Genomic DNA, 6,574 nt, shown 5'->3' with positions numbered 1-6,574 from the left:
GAAGGGGCATTTCCTGATGACGGGTGGATGACAACCTGCTTGAGGGAAATTTCGTCCATAGGAAAGGCCATTCAAATGCTAGGTGCTCGGGTTAGGTGAAATATTGGCATATGAGTGTTTCTTATGATTTCTTTTGAAAGCATGTCGTGTAGACACATAACCTTTCTCGAAACACTCAACTTGAAGTTTGTTTGACTCATGTATGACCCACTTGGCATGGTTGGTATGATGTTGCTTAGTCCGAGGGCCGATATGGACCCTTTCTTGCACTAATTATGTGCCATGTGTGTGTGAGATGTTTGTATACGATCCATGCTTTGTATTGATATCTAGAACTTTCCCCGTGTGCTCGTGAAGCGAAATGAAGTATGTTGTAACTTAGGAAGTGATAGAGGCATTTATTTGTGAGCCTAAATTTTAACCTGTTCCTTCCAACCCGTGCATGTACATATGACCCTAGTTAGCCCCGTTGAGCCTTTAGTCTTTTTCTTTGATAACAACTGATAAGCCGTACCCTTTCGTTCTAGTTTGCTTATTTTTGATCCAATATACTCCTTGAGCACTTTAATGATAAAATCATGTAATTGGAGTTGGGAGTTGATAAAACGGGTGGCGTTTGTTGGTTTAAAAAAATCGAGTTAAGTCTACTGGTGCACCTAAAACGAAGTAAAGTTCTCTTGTTAGTTGGGGATTAAAAAATAAAAATAAAAAACTGGAAAACTGAACTGAACTGAACAGAAAACCAAAAAAAAAAAAAGAATCATTGGTTAGTTTTTAGATTAAAAGTTCCCCGCTAACTTGCAATTGGAAAAAAAAATGGTGCTTAATTGTGATGAATAACTAGGGAGGATTGGGTGATTGGTTTTGAAATGGGTTGACAAGAAAAGTGTGTAAAACGAAGATGTTGTATGTATTAAAGTTCTTAGGGAGGATAGTTAATATTATCCAAATAATTCCTACCCGTCCTCAGCCTACATTACAACCCTTTTAAGTCCTACTTGATCCTAGGTTCGAGGTGCTTATATTAGTAAAGCGGTTACACTACGGGCAAGCTTATGGTATGTCGTATTTAGCATGTGATATTCTTTGTGAGAGTGAGCGACTTTGCTTAAATTCTTGACCATTGAAATGAAATTTTTTTACTCTTGTGAGATATATAGACAACTCTCTTCTTGTGAGGGCACGTAATTGACAACGGATTGGTGAAGTGTCACATTCTTGGTTAAGTAGCATGATTGCCTTGTTTTAAGTGGTGTCCTTGAGTCATAAGTTTTGAAAATAATGTGTTTTTGAGAAGGTTGCTTGTTAATGTTCTACAACTGAGAATCTTGATTTTTGGCATGGTTTTCATAAGAATTTGCTTAAGGTTTGGATTTTTGAAATAGTCTTATTAGCCGAAGCCTGAGCAGACCTGTTTGAATGGTAAGGTAGTGAAATTGTGGCACATTGGTATTGGTAAGTGGTTGCTCGAGGGCGAGCAAGGTCTAAGTGGGCGGTGGTGATATTTGGCACAAATATCTAAAGTTTCATGTCACTTTCCCTCTAAAACTTGGTCCTTTACTTGCTTTCTTGAAGATAAAATCGTTGTATCCGGGCTTATGTTGTTAGGTTTTGTGAATAGGTGCAATGCAACCATTTGAAGGAGAAGTGAGTAGTTTGGTGGAATTTTGGAAGCATTGGCATCTGATCGTGGCGACGTGAGAAGCAGAAATAGTAGAGGAAAAGTGACGAACTGAGGAATCCGCTATCCTTCCGCATAGCGGAACAAAGGCGCAAGAAGTCTATCTCTGACTAATGCACAATCAGGCTTTTCATCCGCATCGCGTGAAGAAAGCAAGAAAAACAAGCTCCTGACCAAAATTCATGTTCAGGCTTTCCTTCCGCATCGCGGAAGAAAAGCGGAACAGGCTTGCGCGATCCATCCGCATTGCGAAAGGAAAGCATGTTTACGCACAGCTTTCCCGTTTCGATCGGGATTATGTTTACTTATTTTTTGTTTTAACCCTAGGCTATATATAGGCGTTTTATCAGCTGTAAACGATTTGTGTTGGGATATTCTAAGATATTAGGTCTATTCGGGAAAAGTCAGTCCCTGAGGCAGAGGTTTGCAAAATTTCAGTTGAGTAAAAAAAAAAAAATTGCCTTAAGGAAAACCTCAGGCTTAAGATAGAGTTTGCCTTATGCCTAAAGGCAAACTCTGCCTGATAAGATAGAGTTTGCCAAGGTAGAGTTTTGCAGGCAAACTCTGCCTTGCGAATCTAAACTTTACATTGCGAATTTTTCTTTTAATTTTTAACTGAGCGGGAGTGCGAACTCGAAACCCAAAAATTTTAAGCGAAGGCGAAAAATTTAAAGACCAGCAATTTTAGGTACAAAAATTAAAGACCACCCCCTATTAAGGACATCGTGCAAATTGCCCGAGTTTAATAAGAAATGGGCCAGAAAATAAAAAGGCCAGTCAAACAATCAACCCATAGTAGACTTTCTACAACGCAATCAATCCAAAGTGGTAGGGCTGTAGCTAGGGATATCGATTGATTGACAAAGAAAGTACAAAGTTTGTGGGTAGTTCCTGCAAAGGCAATTTTAAAGCCGCTAGACTGGGGGCGTGTTTGAAATGGAAAGAAAATAGTTTCCTCCAAATAATATTTTTACTTCTTTTTTCATGTTTGAGTGGTCAATGTTATAAAAAATAGTTTATCCAAAAATAAGTTCCTTAAGATCATGAAAATAACTTCCCTGGTAAAAGTGAGACAAAACAAGTCCATAAGTGACATTCTACGTTGATTGTCTTCCCACCCCCGAGCCCCGAACCCCCAACCCCTACCCCCCCCAACACACACTCTCATCCATCATCCCCCCTCGAGTCCAGAACCTAAAAGACCCGGAAAAAACCCAAATAGCCAAAGTACTGCATGAAAAGAAAAGAAAAATTGTGATTTAACCTTTAACGCATAAATTTTATGCGTTAAAGATTTAACGCACACCAACAAAGCACTATATTATGCAAAAAGGGATCTCCCAGAGTCTGCCTCAATTTCATTGAGGGAACATTTATTTAGATAAAATTATTTAGGGAACATTTATTTAGCACCGAGGAGTCATTTAGTTATGAATAAAATTTGAATGTTATTTTAGATAAGTACTCCCTCCGTCTCAAATTGTTTGTCCCTTTTTTTTGTTTTACACGCCTCTTAAGAAATATTAATTAGCAGAAATATTTGACCTACTTTATCCTTATTTATGTCTAACTTATAATCTCTCTCCATTAAATATTTACTTTATTTATGTGTCATCCCCATTAATGACAAAATTCTACTAAGGATAAAGCATGTCAAATACCCCTACAAGATTTATTTAGGTATTTTACAACAAATTTCTACAAGATTTTCTATTTATATTATAAATAAATAAAATTAATTATAATTTAGAATTTTTTCCATTAATGACAATTATAGCAAAAAGATGTTTTGTCAATATAAATAAGGGAATGAATATTATCCAAGGGTCTGAGGTTCCTTTCAAGTGTCAAAATACAATTTTCTTGAGGTGAATAATTGTTAATGTCGTTCTATATAATAATGTTAGTACCAAAATACAATATAAATTAATTACGTTCTATAAGGTATACCTTATCGAAGATACATTTATCACTAGAAATAATATATATTCTCCTATAGGTAAATTTACTACATATATTAAAAATATATATCATGATTTTAAAGAAGTAAAAAGGAAAAAACAAAGCAGGTAAATATTGTGATTATTGAAAAATTGTGTTTTGACACTCGAAAGGGACCTCAAGAGTCTTGGACAATATTCATTCCATTAATTATATTGACAAAACATCCTTTTGTTATAATTGTCATTAATGAAATATTTTCTAAATTTCAATTTCAATTTATTTATAATATAAATAGAGAATCTTTTAGTAATTTGTTATAAAATACCTGAATTTTCTTAATTATTTTTTTGCATTATGTGCATTAAATATATCTATAAGGCTCAATTATTTCATTATAGAAAGTCGTCAACTTATCTACTCAATTGGAGTATCAATTTTCACTTTTTTCATCTCACAAAATAATATTTTTTTATAGGTAAATTTGATACGTAGATTAACAATTTTTCTATAGAATTATATTAGGTACTTTGCTACAACCAATTCATTACATTAGTCATTAAATCTTTTACTACCTAATTAATTCATGTAATTTAGCTTGCACAGCACTTGATTGAAACTTTAAAAAAAAAAAATTGATAAAGAAGTAGTCTCTCTGTCTCAAATTATTTTTCGTGGTCATTAAAAATAGTTATCTCAGATTATTTGTCGTTTTAAAAGTTCAAGGCATAATTAATTATTTTTCACCATTTTACCCTTAGTAGAATTTTTTTTAATTAATGGGGATGATATATAAATAAAGTAAGCATTTAATGGAGAGAGATTATAACATAGATATAAATAAGGATAAAGTAGGTCAAATACCCATGCTAATTATTCAAATTTTATTCATAACTAAATGACTCTTCAGTCATTAAATGTTCCCTCAATGAAATTGAGGCAGATTCTTAGGAGCCATTTTCTCGGAAGTTCCCTTTTTGTATAACACAATGCTCTGTTAGTGTCTAACGGAGTTAAATTTTTAACGCGTAAATTTATGCGTTAAAAGGTAAAATGCTCACAGTTTTTTTTCCATGCAGTACTTTGGTCTATTTGGTTTTTTTCCGGGTCATTTAGGTTCCGGGCTCTCCCCCCTCATCAATTCCATCTCCCACCTCATAGTATCTATATATAATATAAAGCTAAGCATAGACAAGGTGATGTGGCACCTCTCTATAACTTAGAATCATATTTATCTTTTTTCTCTTTTTTTTGGCTTTTTGCCCTCCATTTCACTATATAATAATAGTAACACAATAATAAACTAACTAATTTAATTAGCAAATATATCAGCCCACGTAATACTTGCAATTAAGTCCAAGTAATTGTTTTGTCTATTCATGAGCCATAGTAACCGTTTGTATAACCTTGGAATGGGAGTTACAACTCCAACCTTTAGTGTTTGTTATTGTGTTTTTCTAATTTAAACTCAGGTATGGAGTGAATAGTTATTAGTTTGAGACTTTGAGTGGTAAGAAAATGATGTTTAGCTTTAAACAGTGGATGCCTATGGCTGAAGATTTAGAAAATGTATTCGCTAGAGAGTCATTATCGATTCATTTCTTCACCTATCACTTTAAAGGTTAGCTTTTGCTGCTAAACATAATTATGTAGTTGTTATAAACAAGTTTCAGTAGTTTTTCCTGTTCTGCCTATTAGTTGAAAAGAAAAAAAAAATGCGCTTCTCAATGTAATTTAATTGTAGGTAAAAGTAAAAGGGGTCCAAAACTTCATGAAAGTGGCCTCTAATCTAACCCAAAAGTGAGAAAAATTGGCAGGCTGCATTTCTAGATCAATAACATTGACAGATACAGATTTTAGGATTAAGCAACCCCTTCGATGATTCTGAATCGTGTGGTACAATTTAGTAGCTCCTTTTTTTCAGTGTCTGTTCATATCATTATGGAGAATGAAAAAGAACTAGCCTGCAGCAAAAAAAAAAAAAAAAATTGCAAATTGCTTTAACTTTTTCTAACTGTTGAACTCCATTTTTTGGATTACTAAGTCATATACCCTGTGAATATTTATTTACTTTTGATTTGAAGAGGTCTAATTATTTAAACATTGTTTAGTCTTTTTGGCACTTCCTTCTTATTATCAGTGTATCAATTTTCGACATTGATAATCAATATAGGGAATTAGGTACTTCGGTTATGATGTAAAAGCAATACTGAAAAATTTTCATGGATGGCAATTTGAGAGAGCGGTGTTCAAGAATAATAAAATACTTCTCTTCTAAATAATTTTTATCAAAACTTGACCAACCTTAATCCCACTGGCATGTTACATCCACATTTTTTTTTTAATTAATTCAATTCAAATGCCAAAGTAAGGTATAGTTCTATGTAAATGAGTATCATAATTTAGATATGTCACAAATGACAGTTTCCTTATTTATGAATGATTACCATGATTTAGTTTTGTGCATCTTTTTTCCAGGTTGCTCTCTTGATTTGGCTGTGAGAAATGTTGAGGAACTAGAAAAGTTTCTTGCTGTTGTTCCTCAAAATATCAACTCCAATTTTGTTGTCTATGGATAGCTTATTGTTGTTAAAGAAAAAGTTTAAGTTCATTTATATAAAATTGTATATTCTCAAGTGTAGAACTAAAAATAATAATCTAATTATCTTAATTTATATGGTAATTAGTGTTGTAACCTTTTCATCTATTAATACTATACTCGAGTTGATTTTTTAGATAGTTACTCAACTAATAGGTATTACCTCATACTTAGAAAGTCACTTTCTTTATTGCAGGAAATTGTAATCAAGAAGAAAGATGACTTTCTAAGATAATAATAAATATTAGTTGAGTAACCATTTGAGAAATCAACCCTTTAATACTCCTTAAATCATTAGAATAGTTCGTAAATTCACTGCGGCATACTACGACCGCGCGAAGCGCGGGCGAATT

This window comes from Lycium ferocissimum, chromosome 12 (assembly GCF_029784015.1).
Source record: "Lycium ferocissimum isolate CSIRO_LF1 chromosome 12, AGI_CSIRO_Lferr_CH_V1, whole genome shotgun sequence".
Lineage (NCBI taxonomy): Eukaryota > Viridiplantae > Streptophyta > Magnoliopsida > Solanales > Solanaceae > Lycium > Lycium ferocissimum.
Note: the sequence above shows the minus strand (reverse complement) of the source record.